The 17,282-nt window shown below is 42.2% G+C and overlaps 1 non-coding gene across 1 annotated transcript; it reads left to right on the top strand.

Moving 5' to 3' along the window:
- Nucleotides 1-11,303: 11,303 nt before the first annotated feature.
- Nucleotides 11,304-11,383, top strand: LOC118150814 (small nucleolar RNA SNORD74). Its single transcript, XR_004738949.1, has one exon. It is a non-coding gene; the product is annotated as a small nucleolar RNA SNORD74 (small nucleolar RNA).
- Nucleotides 11,384-17,282: the final 5,899 nt, after the last annotated feature.

Here is a 17,282-nt window from a genome sequence, read left to right as displayed (position 1 = left end):
TGAAATGTATGGTGAAGTTTGGGTAGATGAATGGTGAAACCACTGATGTTTCATGAAAATTTATGGGGACAATGTTCCAAAGAAATCAGTAGTTTCCAAACAGATAACTCATTTTAGGAAGGGATAAGGTATTAAAGATGAAGTCCACAGTGGCAGACCATCCACATCAACTTGTAAAGGAAAAATTCAGCTTGTTCATGTCCTAATTGAAGAGAACTGACAATTAACAGCAGAAACAATCCCAACACCATACACATCTCAGTTGGTTCAGCTAACACAATTCTGACTGAAGAATGAAACTTGAGCAAACTTTTTAATCCATGGGTCCCCAAACTGTGGCACACAGATCAGCTGCAGACAAGAGCAGAGCTTTCAATAGAAATTTTAAACAAGTGGGATCAAGATCCCGATGCGCATCTTCAAAGAATTGGAACAGGAAATGGAACATGGCTTTGCCAGCATGATCCTGAAGACAAAGCACAATCAAAGCAATAGTTACCAAGAAGTAGAAGTGGCCTAGTCAATCAAGAGCAAAGGTTATGGCAACAGGTTTTGGAGGATGCTCAAGGCATTTGCTTGTTAACTTTTGCAGGGTCAAAGGATGATAACATCTTCCCATTATGAAAGTGTTTTGAGAAAGTTAGCCAAAGCTTTAGCAGAAAAATACCAGGGAAAGCTTCACCGAAATCCTTCTTCACCACAACAACGCTCCTCCCCATTCCTCTTATAAAATGAGGGCAATTTTTATGAGTTTTGATGAGAAATTATTAGGTACCCTCCTTAAAGTCCTTATTTGCCTCCTTCTCACTTTTCTTTGTGTCCTAATATTAAAAAACCTTTAGAGGGCACCAATTTTTCTTCAGTTAATAATGTGAAAAATATTGCATAACGTGGTTAAATTCCCAGGATCGTCAATTCTTTAGGGATGGACTAAATGACTGGTATTATCGCTTACAAAAGTGTCTTCACCTTGATAGAACTCATATTGAGGAATGAAGTTTATGCTTTTTTAACTTTTATCTTTAATTTCATTTTTCACAAACTTTTTGAAATCCCCTTTTAATGTTAATAACATGTTATGATAAAGGAGGCAAGGTACAATGTGAACCTTGTGCATGGACACCTAAAACAGTTCAGAGGGTTTACAGAAAGCTTCCTGGAGGAAGTGACCCTTTGAGTTGGCCTCAGGTGTCAGATGGAGCTATTTTGAATTGCAGTTCTTTCATTTACCACTGTGTGTCCCTGGGCAGATTACTTTACCTTTTGGAGTCTCATTTTCCTCACATGTAAAATAGGGCTAATAATACTAATAGTGATGAGCTCATTGAGTCATTATAAGGATGAAATGAGAAGGCGCATACGCAACACTGTGTGCTTTGTTTGGCACATGTTAAGCATCCAATAAAAGTCAGTTGTCATTGTTGTGGTGGTTGTTATTATAGTTTAGGGCACAGGTTTTGAAAGCAGAGAGACCTGGCTTGAACTTTGACCCTGGGCAAGTTACTTAATGCCTCTAACTCTCGCTTCCTCATCTGTAAAATGAAAGTAGTAACACTATCTAAGTATGATGGTTATCAGGATTAAATGATGTAATTTACTTAACCCAATGGCTGGCAGATGATAAGTGCTCCATAAATAGTAGCTGTTGTTGTTATTAGGCACAGTGATGGCAACAGCGAGTGCCCAATAAATGTTGTTGAATAACCAACTAACTAGTGGGTACAAAGTATTCATATTCAGTAATTGAGAGGAAACTCCACCAACCTCTGTTTTACTGTTACCAAGTGAACATGAAGCCATCTTTACCTGAAAAGCCTTGATGCCTTAAAGTTACTAAAACATTTTCAGAATTTCCTGTTATTTAGTAACTGCTAGTCCTCAGGTGACATGTAAATAAGACTTCCGAGTATGTGTAAAGTTACTAAACAGTATGGGGAAATGGTCCTCCTGCTTAGTTTTTTCCATCAATAAATAACCCATCATTTGATGAAGCAACAAGCTCGTTTCCCTAAAAAAAAAAAAAAACAAAAAAAAAATAGCAGAAACGATATGACTCAGAGCTTTAAAAAGCTCTGTTTGGTAAGCCTTTGTTAAATATATATTTAGATTATGATAAACCAAGACCTTAGGCCAGATTCACAATCTCCTCCTCTGCTTCTGTGGCTATGGTTATGCAAGGAAATGGAAAAAATGTTCAAAGAGACCAGGGGCCCTGCTCCAATATTTGGACTGATTGAATTTCCTAACCCCACTTTCCTTCTGTGGTTCTTTCCCAGCCAGCCAGGCTAATGACCTCCATACAAGATTGACCCTTAGAAAAGTTACATAGCAAGCCAACTTTGTCTTTGCTTCCTCCCAGCTTCCTTTTCCACTCTTCTCTGCTCCGTCCCAGTATCTTCAGGTTCTTCTTCAGCCCTCAAAACCCTTTCTGCAATGTCCTTAATGGAGTAGCTTTCCAGGGCATGGATAGTCTATGCCCTCCCTCCCATCAAATTGGTCTGTCCTATAGGTCGCTCACCAACGGCTCTGGCCTCAGTTCCTAAGGTGACAGGTGATCAAATTGTAATAGTATAGCTACTTCCACTGCTCCAACTCTGGCGTATTAACAAGCTCAGTTCATTGCTCCTAAGAACAGGTTCTGGAGCTCCTCTATGAAACACTGCTAGGAGTCCCAGGTTTCCCAGGGTCAGGGTGGGGTTGCTGCATGAAACTCACGTTAGCCACCAACTGTGCATTCTGCCCACAGTGGTGAATTGGCTTGTGTGATGCTTTGTCAGAGCTCCTGCTTGGTAAAGTTAACTGGGCAAGCCTAGGTTGCCAGTGAAATGAAGTCACATGGAGATAACGATAATACCAACCTCCCAGGGAATATCGTGATGATGAAATTAAGTAATATATGTAAAACTTTAAGAACAATGCCTGGCACCATGTAAGTGTCCAATAAATGTTAGTTGTTGTTTATGCTCTCCCCCTCTGAAGCCTGAGTGGTTAGCTAGTAAGGATTCTGATCCATCACAGCTCATGAGCACAAATGGTGCCTCTCTCAGTGTGCCTCTTTTGGAGCCTGCTCACCAAGTCCCTCCTGAGCAGGAATGACTCCCACTCAGGGACCACATTTGGAGCTCCAGCTCCCTGTTTTTCCCCACCTTCCAGGCTGTCCTGCCTGCATGCCTGCTGCTAACCTCATTTACTATTGGCACGAAAAGCCCTAGTGTCTTCTTTTCCCTCATAACAACCCAGAAATCATACACCAGCAGCAAATACATGCTGAGGACATTTTGTTTGGCTGACATGGTATTTTTAAAAAATTTCAGTTGTTATAAACATTTAAAAATCAGGACATTTCCTGTAAAAAGCTGAACTTTGGACTTCTTTCTTCTTTTTTCTTTTTTAGATTTTAAGATCTAGCATGATCGGGAACGGTGGCTCATGCCTGTAATCCCAGCACTTTGGGAGGCTGAGGAGGGCGGATCATGAGGTCAGGAGATCGAGACCATCCTGATTAACACAGTGAAAACCTGTCTCTACTAAAAATACAAAAAAATTAGCTGGGGGTGGTGGCACGCACCTGTAGTTTTGGCTACTCAGGAAGCTGAGGCAGGAGAACCATTTGAACCTGGGAGGCAGAGCTTGCACAAAAATCTGGAGCCCAAATCAGTAGCAACAGGAAACAAGTTTCTCTTCCCTGGTGGTCAGAAGGTGCTTAGAATTCAAAAAACTCTGTTACCTATCTCTACTTCCTGGAGGGAAGAAGAGATATTCCTTTTATCCTGCAGAAGGTTGCCATTTACTGGAGATGACCCAAATGACCCCCCTAATGCAGAAAAGGAAAAATTCAAAACAAGTTGAAGATCAGCATGGTGGCATGTGCCTGTAGTCTCAGTTACTAGGGAGGCTGAGGCTGGAGGATTACTTGAGACTAGGAGTTCAAGACTGTAGTGCTCCATGATCGTGCCTGGGAATAACCACTGAACTCCAGCCTGGGCAACATAGCAAGATCCTGTCTCTACAAAAAATAGCAAGTATAATAAAACAAGCTGAGTATGTGGGTGTATAATACTGAATGTTTGCATCCTGCTACAAATTTCTCTCTCTTCAGACATGTGTCCATTTCAACTAAGAAGTCCACATGTGTCTATTTCAGCTAAACTCTTTGTTCCCCAACAACTAAGGCTTTTCTATGGTGTTTAGAGGGCCATGTGTTATTCAAATACTTTGGGCTGCTTTGTGTATACACTGATGTGCATTCTCCTGGAAAACTTTCCGGAAGCTCTCGAAGAGCCTGCAGGGTAGGATGGGAATGTTGACTCATTCAAACTTCTCCAGAGGGCAAGTCAGCCTCTAGGGGAACCCAGGGCAGCTGCAACCTCTGCCCAATAGTCAGGCATTACAAGAATGCTTGTAGGAGTGCATCTGCCCTCAATGTCTACAGCTTGCTCTAAGTCTAAAGAAGGAAAATAGCAGCTCAGTCCTCCTGAGCATGAGGGTAATAATAATAAATATGCAACCTACTATGGTCTAGGCTTTGGACCATAGTTTTTTTTTATTGCTGCACAACAATCCTAGGAGAAAGGTTCCATTACTATCTCCATTTTTGTCAATGGGAAAACTGAAGCCCAAGAGATCAAGTAACTAGCTTAAGGCTATGAAACTGATTAGTACCAGAGAAAGGACTCTAACTCAGGCAGCATGACGTTTGTGTTTCTAACTTCTACACAATGGGTCACACTGTGGTCACAGGACCACCACCACCAGCAGCAGCATCACCTGTGAATCACTAGAAATGCAAATTCCTGGGCCCCACCCCAGACCACATGAATGAGGGCTCTGGGGGGTGGAATGAAGCAACCTGTGTTTTTAACCAGCCCTCCAAGTGAAGCTGATGTTAGCTTAAGTTTAAAAACTGATATCCTAGGGAATAAGGACAGCCAACAAGTGTAATAGAGCACTGCAGACTGTCTGCTAGAAAGAATTGGCATGGCAGAATATACATTCAACTCAACGACAAGTGAGAGGGGCATGGAAGTTGGGAGAAAGTTGGGATTGACCCATTCATCCAGAAATAGCTTTCCTGCCAACTTGTCCCAGTGTCTGGGAAATCCGCAATTAGACATTCATTCCTTTAAATTGTGAGGACTTCATAATTTAGAAGGCATCTTTATTAATAAGTAAATGCCTCTGGCAGAAGGAATGCCACAAGCCACTTATCAGTCATGAAATCTTATGGAGAGTGACCGACCATTTCTTCTGTTGGGGCTGAAAGATTTCTGGGGATGCAAGACTTCCTGTGCGTAAAGCAGGACAGTCCTGTCATCATCCAGATCTACCCAGGATTAAGGTGTTTCCTTGGAGACAGGACTTATTTGGTGTTAAAACCAGGAAAGTCCTACACAAACCTGGATGAGATGTTCATCTTATAACATGGAGGAGAGGGCTGCATGTTAGAAGCATGGACTGGACTACAGTAGGTGTTGTTGTGTAGGTGGCTTTAGAAGCCATGCAGCTAAAGGTGCCCCAACTTTAAACATGGGGTTGAGCGGCCAGGGGCGGTGGCTCAAACCTGTAATCCAAGAACTTTGGGAGGCTAAGGTGGGAAGATCACTTGAGGTCAGTAGTTTGATACCAGTCTGGCCACCATGATGAAACCCTGTCTCTACTAAAAATACCAAAATTAGCCCGGCGTGGTGGCACACACCTATAATCCCAGCTACTTGGGAGGCTGAGGCAAGAGGATCACTTGAACCTAGGAGGCAGAGGTTTCAGTGGACTGAGATCACACCACTGCACTCCAGCCTGGGTGACAGAGCAAGAGACCATCTCAATTAAAATAAATAAATAAATAAACATGGGGTTGACAGGAAAAAATTTTTTAGAGCCAGGTTGTGCCAACTTCAGCAAATGAATGAAGGTGAGCTTTTGCATACAACTAAGACACAGGAGATTATTAGGACATGTAATACATAGCACAAGACCCTTCCATTAAATTTAGTGCAGATAAACGATTAAGAATTACTGTACAAAAAGTTATACAAATGTCAATGCATGCATAAGATGGAATATAATACCTCCATTTAAATTATGATAACAAAGATTCCCAAAGTACATTTTCTCTTCAGTATATTATATTTAATTTTCACAATAACTCCCTGACTTTGGATGGACTTTCTTAGCCATAAAAATAAAGTTTTCTTTGACTAACAATTATATTTGTCTTTTGGCCTTTTATATATCCTGGCTTGGGGGTCAGTTCAAAGTGCAGCCATGATGGCAACATTGAAGGGGTAGACATATTCATGGAAAGCTCTGAGGGGGCTCAAATGCCCCATTTATGTGTCCCACATGTTCTACCAGGGGTTTTGGGAGATTTTGGAGAAGTGCCTATGTAAAGGTGCAGGCAGTACTTTTCTGATGCCCATTCGTCTTCTTGTCCTGAGGGGTTCTGCAACACTTTGATCTCTCTCAAAGGGGAGAGTAATAATCCTAGTTGTGCATATGCCTTGCTGTTAAAACCAGGGCCTTAACCGGGAGAGGGACTGGGCATATGTGGGAGTTGGAGAGTGGCCATATAGTCTCACTAAACCCCACCACACTAAACTCAGTGAGGGGCACTCAGATATGCATCAAGCTTAGAATATGGGGAATGAAAGGCTTCTAGTGGAGTAGGGCATTGTAGTAGAGACAGAAATAATGAATAAAGGTCCATGATTTTTTTCTCCCTGGTGAGTTCTCTCCTCCACTGTCTCCCACATCCATTTTAAACCTGGTGGAGGAGGGCTAAGCATAGCAAGGAGAGGGTCCAGGGATAGGAAGACAAAAACACACTTTTTCTTCCTATTTCAAATCTAACCCTTTTCTTGTTTAGAAAAAAAAAAGTGCAGCTCACTGCCAGCACTCATTTAATTTTACATAAACACGCTCTTTGAGGCTGAAGCAAATCAGACTGATTTTCAATATGAAAATAAAACATAAAAACTGTTCTGGGAGTTATTTCTAAACAGAACTAACATCAGAATCACTTGAATCATCAGAATCATCTATTTCAAAAAAATCAGTTCATGAAATGAATCTTTGGCCAACAACTGTTTGAGAATGATGTTAACAGCATGTGTAGGAATGCTGCATATTTTAGGATTTGACACTTTTGGTGATTTAGAATTACTATACTTCTGAAATGAAGGAGAAAATACTAAGGGCAGCCAGAGAGAAAGGTCAGGTTACCCACAAAGGGAAGCCTATCGGACTCACAGCAGATCTCTCAGCAGAAACCCTACAAGCCAGAAGAGTGGGGGCCAATATTCAACATCCTTAGAGAAAAGAACTTTCAACCCAGAATTTAATATACAGCCAAACTAAGCTTCAGAAGTGAAGGAAAAATAAAATATTTTGTGAACAAGCAAGTACTCAGAGATTTCATCACCACCAGGCCTGCTTTACAAGAGCTGAAAAAAGCATTACACATAGAAAGGAACAACTAGTATCAGCCATTCCAAAAACATACCAAAAGGTAAAGAGCATCACCATAATGAAGAATTTACATCAATGAATGGGCAAAACAGCCAGCCAGCATTAAATGGCAGTATTAAACTCATATATATCAATATCAATCCCAAATTTAAATGGACTAAATGCCCCAATCAAAAGACACAGACAGGCAAATTGGATAAAAAGCCAAAACCCATCCATATGCTGCATCCAGACCCATCGCACATGCAAGGACACACAAAGACTCAAAACAAAGGGATGGAGGAAGATTTACCAATCAAATGGAGAGCAAAAAAAAGCAGGAGTTGCAATTCTCATCTCTGATAAAATAGACTTTAAAGCAGCAAAGACCAAAAGAGACAAAGGACATTACATAATGGTAAAAGGATCAATGCAACAAGAAGAGCTAACGATCCTAAATATATACATACCCAATACAGGAGCACCCAGATACATAAGGCAAGTTCTTAATGACTTACAAAGAGACTTAGACTCCCACATAATAATAGTGGAAGACTTTAACACTACATTGTCAATATTAGACAGATCGACGAGACAGAAAATTAACACGGATATCCAGGACTTGAACTCAGTACACTTAATAAACTTAATAAACATTAACAGAACTCTCCACCCCAAATCCACAAAACATACATTTTTCTCAGTATCACATCACACCTATTCTAAAAGTGACCACAAAATTGGAGGTAAATCACTCCTTAGCAATTGCATAGCATTTCACAGGTTTAAATGAAATATTGGTCGGCTGCTTGTTTGTTGTTTTCCTCCCTTATTCCTTCCGGTCTCCATTGTTAAGCACAATTACAGGCATAAAGGAGGTTTTTAATACCCATTTTTTAGGCTGCGTTCTAGCCTGGGCAATAGAGCAAGATTCCCGTTCTCTCACCCTCTTTCTCTTCCTCTTTCTCTCTTTCATTCTTTTTTTCTTTCTTTCTCTCTCTTTTGAAAACAAATTTAGAATTACTATACTTTGTAAATGGAAATACCACTACTAAAACAGAATGCTATTAATAGAACGATGTCTTTTTTTCCCAAAGTCGATATACTAGAGCGATGTGAAAATAGTAATAAAAGTGAGACATTTCCTGGAAAAGTTTTCTGCAGCATTTACAAGTGGGGGGGCAAATGGGAAAAAGGGCTAAATTCTTCTGTCTGACATTTTTCCCCTAAGAATATTTTACATTTCCAGACCTATCTACAATTTCTCCCCAAGAGAGCGCATTTGCTTCCACCACCCTGCTTACCTTAGTGTCCGCCAAATATGCCACGAAGATCCGCACTTGCAGGGTTCTTCTCACATTCTCCCCTATGCCTAGCCTTTCTCTTTTGATCTCTTCTCCCATTCCTGAACGCAAAGTCCCACCAGGCTTTCCCTTTAGCCCAGTGATGCATTTTCATAGCTTTATCTAGGTCTTTCTTTTTCACCTGAACCAAAGCTGTTTATTGCTTCAGAGGCTCACTGAAATTTTTTGACAGGAAGTATTCCTGCAGGTTATATATTGTTCTAAAACTGAGTCAGCTACCTGGGGGAGGGGGGACACTTCCTCTACACATGAAGTGGGCTGGGTGCCCAAGGGACTGTGCTTTAATCTCACAGCTAGGTTAAGAAATTGCTGAACGTCGTTCATTTCCTATGGTTAAATAAACAGGCCCTCTGCAGTGGTGGTGGTGTGGGGCTTTGAAATACGATGGTTCTTTCATGGGGCCTGCCTTAAATAACAATCCTGCAGTACCCAGAGTTTACATAGTCCTCAGCTTCTCAGAAGTTCACGTGTCCCTTCATATCAAAACACACTGTCCTTAGTATATGAACATGACATCCATGACCCATTAGCAATAGGAACTAGAGTAGGCAGTAGGCTTGGAGTTATTTTGCCAGCAGCAGGGATGAGGCTGCACTCAATCTTTCAATCTCTTATTCAGGTTCCTTGCGACCAAGGGCAACCATTTTCCAACAAGGGTTAGGCCATGGAAAGGACCAAAGCTAGTTGATCCCCACAAAATTCACTCCCCTGGCCCTGTGCTCTAACCACCTCGACTAATCACCTCAGCTAACCAGACATACATGCTTTACTGCCTAAAGGCTTTTATGGTTTTTAATTCCTCACATGACTCCAGGAGTACAGACAGACTCTGGAGTCTATCTGAATTTAAATCTTGACTTTTTTCCTCAGTTATTTAACTTTTCTATGCCTCAGCTTCTTCATCTATAAAATGAAAATAATAGCACCTACCTCTTAAGATGAGTTTGAGGATTAAAAGTGATGACATGTGTCAAGTGCCTAGAGCAGTGCCTGGCAGGTATTTAACTACTCACTTAATGTTGGCTCTTACTTTATTCATTCTTGTCCAAAGAGAATGCCAACAGTGGAAATATCCTGCCTTATGGACTTTGGTTTGCTAGCCAAGTGAGTGCCAACTCTTCCCCATCTATATTTATCAGCCTAGATTCCTTGACAACCATGTAAGTCTCACCCATAGCCCTTACCCCCTGCCCATCTTGACAACATTGCTCAAGTGCTTTGTGTGTGTGTGTGTGTGTGTGTGTGTGTGTAGCAGACACTGCCATTGGCAGTGAAGAAACACCAAAGAAATTTAATCTCTGTCCTCAATAAGCTTAACATTTATCTGGGGAGATGGGCCAAAAGCAAGGCAACTTCGACTGCATACACACCTATCATAGTACACACAGCCCAAACCCATTGGGCCTACACAGTTGCAAGCCCAGACCCAGATGTTCTTTTAACCCAAAGCTGGGAAAGTTACCACAAAATGTCCAGAAGATATCTTATAAGACATTCCTGGTTTTTAAAAAGAATTTTTTTGGTTGGTTTCCTGACAACATGAGAAAAGTTTACATCCATTAATCATCCAGAATTGTGCTGGGTGCTGTGAGAATAAATTATCTATCTATCTATCATCTATCATCTATCTTTTTTAAGAAGGGTACTGAGGCCTTGAAGCATTTCCAATCTAGCATAATCTTTGAAATAACTTTTAGAACAATGCAATGAAAGGACAAACATTATATGACTCCACTTATATGAGGTACCTACAATAGTTAAATTCATAAAGACAGAAAGTAGAATAGGTTACCAGCGATTGGGGGAGGAGGCCTGGGGAGTTATTCTTTAATAGGTACAGAGTTTCTGTTTGAAATAATTTTTTAAAAGTTCTGGAAATGGAAAGTGGTGATGGTTGTACAACATGAATGTGTTAAATGCCATTGAATTATACACCTAAAAATAGTTAAATTGGTAAATTTCATTATGCATATTTTACTACCACCTAAAAAAATAATGCACAACTGTCTAAAAAAATCTTCATGTGTTAAATTGTGCAGCCCATGCTGACAGTGACTTGTAGCTATAATGAACTCACAATTTAAAAAAAGCTCAAGGAGAGCTGGAGTAACTGAGGAATGTTTTATAGAAAAGGTAAGTTACGGCCACTGCTGTAAACCCAGCACTTTGGGAGGCTGAGGGGGGAATTCTAGCTGCCTGAGTAGGGTGGGGCCTGATCACACAGGGACCTGAGCAGCAGGCAGACACTTGAATTGGAAACCTTGGGCACTAGGGGTTCACTGTAGTGTTTTAAAATGTATTACTGCTGATATTTTGATATATGAGCAACATCTGTATACTTAATTCTAGTAAGCCAATGAGTCTGGTTTTGATAATATATGATAATCATGTAAGATGCCACCACTGGGGAAATCTGAGTGATGAGTACAAGGGACATCTCTGCATTATTTTTGCAATTTATTATGAGTCTAGAATTATTTCAAAATTTAAGAAGTATGAAATTGCCTCTGATGAAGCCTGTGTTGGTAGGGACATCTGAGAGTGATGATGAATGCCAACCACTCTGATGGTAAAAAAACAGTATGAAATTAATTGTTGATAGATTAATCTGTTATCTGTGTGCATATTAGTTTGAAAGGGGAAGAAATCGAGGGAGGATGAGAAAACGTCATTGCAAGTATGTATTTTCTTGCTTAAACACTTAACCATGGTTCATTCAGAAAAGAGAATAGCCCCAAGTAAACCAAACTATCATTCCCACTGTTTAGCTAAGGAGAGGATCTTTAGTTTATTCAATTTTTGAGCCAAATGCTGTGTTGCTGGATGAGAATGTTTGGTCTTGGGAGTTTGGAATTGAAAATGACTTTATAGGCAGTCATCTAGAGGTAGTTAGGCCCTGACCTGTTTATAAAAAGACTGAGCAACTCCATCTGCTCAGCTGTTGGACCAGCTAAAATGATCTTATTCTCTAGGAAAACACAATGGAAATACCTCTCAAGGTCTGTAGCCTACAAAGAGGGTACTGGGTTTGGTACAGTCTTCTGCAGCTAGTGAGTGGGCATCTGGCTGAGCAATATGCCCATCCTGGGTGATGGAGTTCATCATCCAAGCATCATCTGCTTGCCCAACCAAGCCTATTCAGCATACACAATCCACAAAGGAAAAAGCTGAACACCAACAAGTAAATGTTCTCCTGCTTCCCTTCCTTGGGCTTTTTTTTCTTCTTTATTTTTTGTTTCTCAGAGAACAGAAGATATTGATTGGGGTAAGCAGTGAGTGAAGGGACAGGGGTTAGAGGTCAACCTTCCAAGTCATCTGTCTTATTAGGTGGCTAGTCCATCTTCCCTGTGCTCCCTCAGGATGATTGGAACCCTTTAATGAGCCACTTGGAGTAAATCCCACCAGCTGGCTGCAGCTGGGTGCCAGGATATGGGCCAAAAGAGGAGGGGGCAGGGTGTCCAGAAGGAACTGGAAATACTTTTCCCTGTTTTTGTCTTTCAGTAGCTCTTCTTTAAGTTCATCCCATTCTGTCTCTTGCTTCAGAATTTTTTTCTGGGGGAACAGGGCTCCTGTTGCCCGTTGAGTTTATTTTCTGCTTTGGACAGCAGCTGGCTCCCTTAATGCTTCTGAGGCAGCTCAATTATCTTGATTGTTGCAGTTTGGGCTGCAGAATTAAACCAGCCGGTCATGAATACACTGAGGATTTATCACTTAATAGCTGAATTGCTTGAGTCATTAAAGAGCAGGCGAGAAACAGCCAATTGATTGTTAATCCTCAGAAATGTAACAAGAAGATGGCTGTTAGCTTCCTGTTGCATCCTTTAAGGCTCCCCTTTGTGAAAGCATGTCTTGTGTTTTGCTTTTCTGACCTTTGGGGTGGGAAGCACAGTTTGCGGAGAGGCAAGGGGCATGGCAGGGTGAAGGGAAAGCAGTTCTGGACTTCGGCAAGCAAGCTGTGTACTTTGGGTTTTTGCATATCCTGTCAGACTAGTGTCTTCCTAAGGTTTATACCAAAGGTATTTGCATCCCCTCCTTATAATGGTATTTGCATTCAGCTGGGCAGGTAGCTGAGTTCCAATCTTTCCCACCGCTCCTGTGTGGACTCAGTGGGAGAACAGAGTGAGTTTGCCAAGAGGACTCAAAACTTTCATGCTTGCCTTAAAACATCAGTTCCCGGGCCATGCGCGGTGGCTCACATCTGTAATATCAGCACTTTGGAAGGCCGAGGTGGGCGGATCATGAGGTCCGGAGATCGAGACCATCCTAGCTAACATGGTGAAACCCTGTCTGTACTAAAAATATGAAAAATTAGCAGGGTGTGGTTGAGGATGCCTGTAATCCCAGCTGCTCAGGAGGCTGAGGCAGGAGAATTGCTTGAACTTGGGAGGCGAGGTTGTAGTGAGCTGAGATCGCGCCACTGCACTCCAGCCTGGGCGACAGAGTGAGACTCCATCTCACACACACACACACAAGTCAGTTCCTATCCAGCTGGTGGCTGATGAGAGACCTTGGCCCTGAACTATATCAATGCTCCTGCAAAGCAGAACATTTACTCCAGAGATAATCCACACACCAGGCCAAAAAAAAAAAAAACAAAAATCACCTACTCTCAAACTTTGTGCTGGTGGGTAAGGGTGGAACAAAGCAGCATATGGAAAAGGGGAACTCTGTGAGCACCTCCTAGCAGTGTGACTGTGCCCTCCTCTCAGCCCGTGCCTTTTCTTCTGCGTGAGCCAGGTTTGAAAGCATCCTCTTGAAGCAGGAGATGAGTGGGCATCAGAAAGGTCCTGTCTGTACCTTTGTGTAGGTACTTCTTGAAATTTCACCAAAGGAACATGTAAAAGGAGTTCTTGAGCTCCACCCCGCCCCCGACACACACAGAGCCTTCCATGAATATCTACACCTTTAATGTTGCCATCATGGTTTCATTTTAACTAAAATGACCCCAAAGCCAGGCTATACAAAAGGCCAACACAAAATTTAATTATTCACCTCAAACTATGCCCAACTGCCCTGTCCCCCCAAGCTTTCCAGACAAGCTTTCAACAAATCTCACAGATAGTAGCAGCAATAGCCAGAGCAGTGCCTTCCCTGCAGAAACTGGCAATGGTTGTTCTAGCACAAGAAAAGCCATCTCTTTTTGTTTGTCCCCACAGGTTGTTTGTGAAAACTGAAAGTCCCTCCCCCACTTCCCAGTATAGCTGTCTGTGTGCTGTTGGGCCCCAGTCAAAGGTGCTTGAGTCTCTTTTTCAGCAGCTGCTGCTGGGCCGGGGGAGTCTTCACTGAGAAAGGCCTTGCTTGTCCCCTCTGCACTTCCAATGTTGGGTGAGTCTCCTCCAATAAGTCCACTGTGGAGAAGTCTTCTTCTTCTTCTTGGTTCCCTCACTAATTTATCTTAGATTATTTGATGATTAGAAAGTGGTATGTGGTCATGTAGAAATTTGGACCAGTTACACAAAAGGGTCAAGAAGTCAAAAAACCTAGCAGCCACGCACAATCCCCCTGTCCAGCAGGAACCAATATTGACATAGTAAGTATGTCTCTCCTGGCCTTTATTGCTCCGTGTTTTCTTAACATGGCTGAGATCCTACTACCTGGAAAAGGTAGCTACCATTTTATTGCCTGCTTTTATTCTCCTTAAGCATTTTATTCAGAAGCATTTTCCATGCCTTTAGGAAGCTTTGCTACCATAATTTAAATTGAGGCAGCATATTCCATCTTATGCATGCACTGACATTTGTTTTTTAGGACAGATGATACCACAGTGCCATACCTTCCATCAAATGTAATGCTGAAAGGTGAAATAATAATAAACGATATTGTTAGAGAGATTCTATGCAAAGTACTCTTCCAGGTGCCTTACATGTCTTAACTCATTTAATCCTCACACAACTCTTTGAGGCAGGTTCTATTAGTATCCCCATGTGAGAGAAGGGGAAAGTAGGAAGAGATGAGTGTCTTGCTCAGAGAAACACAGGTAGTAAGTGGCAAAGCTGGGCTTTGAACCCAGGCACTGTGGCTCTAGAGTGTGTGTTCTTAACAACTGCAGGTCGGCCAGTATCAGAACTAAATGCAATCATTAAAGCAGCTTACAATCTAATATACAATACACAATAACATTTTCCAGTCAAGAGAAGTGTTTTCAGGATTCAAGACACATTCTTTCATTGGTTTACAATCCAGACTCGTAATACCGTTTATCAGCCATAAACAGAAGACCTTTCCTGATGCTGTTAAAGAACTAATGCGGAAGAGGATACACAGAGGAAAAAGGTGATTTTGCGTTTCTAAAGTATTACCCTGCATCTGCCAATCAACTTAAAATTTAATTACGAAGAGAAATCATCCCTCAAGACAGTAAGTGTGAATTACTGTATAATAGGGAGAAATTTACCATTTATGTAGTGAACCACCCTTTCCTCGGGGTAGCCTTTTAAATACTTCTCTCCCGACCAAATGTAGACAATTGCACTTCCAGGATCCTGAATGCTTTTTAGTTCCCTTTCTTTTCTCTTGTGTACCTTGAAAATCTTCCCACGTCCCCATCCAGACTGTCTGACACTCACCCATTTCCTTCTCTCTTCCCTGCATTCCCATCACTGAAGTACTGATGTTGGTATGGGCTTTCACCAAGGTCAAAGCCTCCATCCTCTCTTGTGTGCTGAGCTCCCTACAACGACAGTCGACTTGCCTAGCAAAATTCATCACAGTACATTTCCAGAAGTTTTGATGCTCTGGGTATCTCTCTGAATTTCTCCAACCCTGGTAGAATTTCAGGGTCTGCTCTATGCTGTTCTGCATTTGTTTCTTATCTCCCCTCTTAGGCACTCTTGTGAATTTGTTCAGTTTAGAATATATGTCTCCCAGAAATGGAGCCCCCACAAATGAAATCTGCAAAGGAGCTGTTGCTGGGAAAGGGGCACCAACCTGTGGCCTCTCATACCAAGGAAGAACAGCCTTTGTTGCTTCCTCACTGTTCTCCAGGTGAATTCTCCCATTTCTCTGCCCCACATTCACCCTTGAACTTTCCATAGGAGACTCTCTCTGAAAAAAAGTCTGGACTGGATCTGCTGCTGTGAGTGATGCCCAAGCTTGTACTGTCAGAGGCCAGGGATGAACCAGAACACTTTTGTTCTTTCTATTCCTCTTTTTATGTCTTCTTTTCCTCCCTATCTGTTTCTCACTGTTAGCAGCAGGCAATGTCCCCTCCAGAGCTGCAGCTAAGTGTGGGGCACTGTCCTGTGCACTCTGACACAAAGTAAGAGTTGACGCTTTATGTATCTCACCCCTGCTTTTGTGCCCCACATTGGCCCCATAATTAGCAACAGGAGAAGCCTCTGCAAGAATGCTCTGCACCTGAACTGGAACTGTGAAAGACGCCCAAGCCTGTACTCTCAGAGGGCAAGGACTAGCCACAGTCTTTTTGTTTTTATGTCTCCCTTTATGGTGGCTTTTCTGCTCTCTTTTAATCTCCCCTTTGGCTGCCAGAGAGGCCCGCTCAAGAGAGGGCTGAACTGGACTTGCTGCTGGCAGTAGGGTACCAGCTGATGTCTTCCAAGGCTGCAGAAGAACTCTCTTCTTATTATTATTCCCTCTTTGCTCCCTGCTTTCTTGTCCAGCGTTGACTTTGATATTGGCAACTGGCAAAGCCCCCGTAACAGAAGTCTGACTCAGAACTGGGGCTGCAGAAGATGCCTGAGGCTGTAGCATCAGAGGCCGAGAAAGATACACAACCCTACTTTTCTTTCTGTTCCTCCTTTTACGGCTATTTTTTTTCCTTACATTTTCCCCATCATCAGCAGCAGAGGACACCCCCTCCAATACTGTGTGAACTGGAGCCACATTTGGGCATGAGGAACCAGCCACTGTACTTGGACACAAAGTAAAAGCAGACATTTCTTCCATCTCATCATTCTCTTTCTGACCCATGCGTTTCTGCCCATTTACTCCTTGACCGGAGGTGGGTGGAGTGTCATCAAGTGGAATCTGAACTGGAGGTGCCGCTCCTAAGGGTACTGCTGCTGTGGCTGGATCTGTGTCACTTGCCTTGGTGGTCAGAGCCTCCATATGAGCTAAAATGTCTTTTTCCATGCTTCTCTTCCTTCCAACCTTGCTTTGCTTTTGATTCTGGATCAGGTAGAGTGTTTACCTGGAGTGGAGAGAACAGAAAGTAATCCAAAAGACAAATGTGAGTGGTAGTCAACACAAGTGAAATGCGCTTTCTGGAAGAACAGTTATAATTAAGTATTAGATCTGAGGGCTGAAATCAGGAATAGTCTCTAAGGATACCTGAAATGAGTTAGTAAAAATAGGAATTCACTGCAGGTTGAGGAGGCCATGAACAAGGTGAGGATGTCAAAAGCCTGTCCTCACTGGCAGCTGATTCTTTGGTGTGGTGCTAAACCCTCCACAACATTCTGCAAAATTTTCCTCTCCCAGTACAGTGGATCACTTTGGAACCTGGATGCCCTCAAT

Source organism: Callithrix jacchus, chromosome X (assembly GCF_049354715.1).
Source record: "Callithrix jacchus isolate 240 chromosome X, calJac240_pri, whole genome shotgun sequence".
Taxonomy (NCBI): domain Eukaryota; kingdom Metazoa; phylum Chordata; class Mammalia; order Primates; family Cebidae; genus Callithrix; species Callithrix jacchus.
Note: the sequence above shows the minus strand (reverse complement) of the source record. Positions and strands in the feature narration are given on the sequence as shown.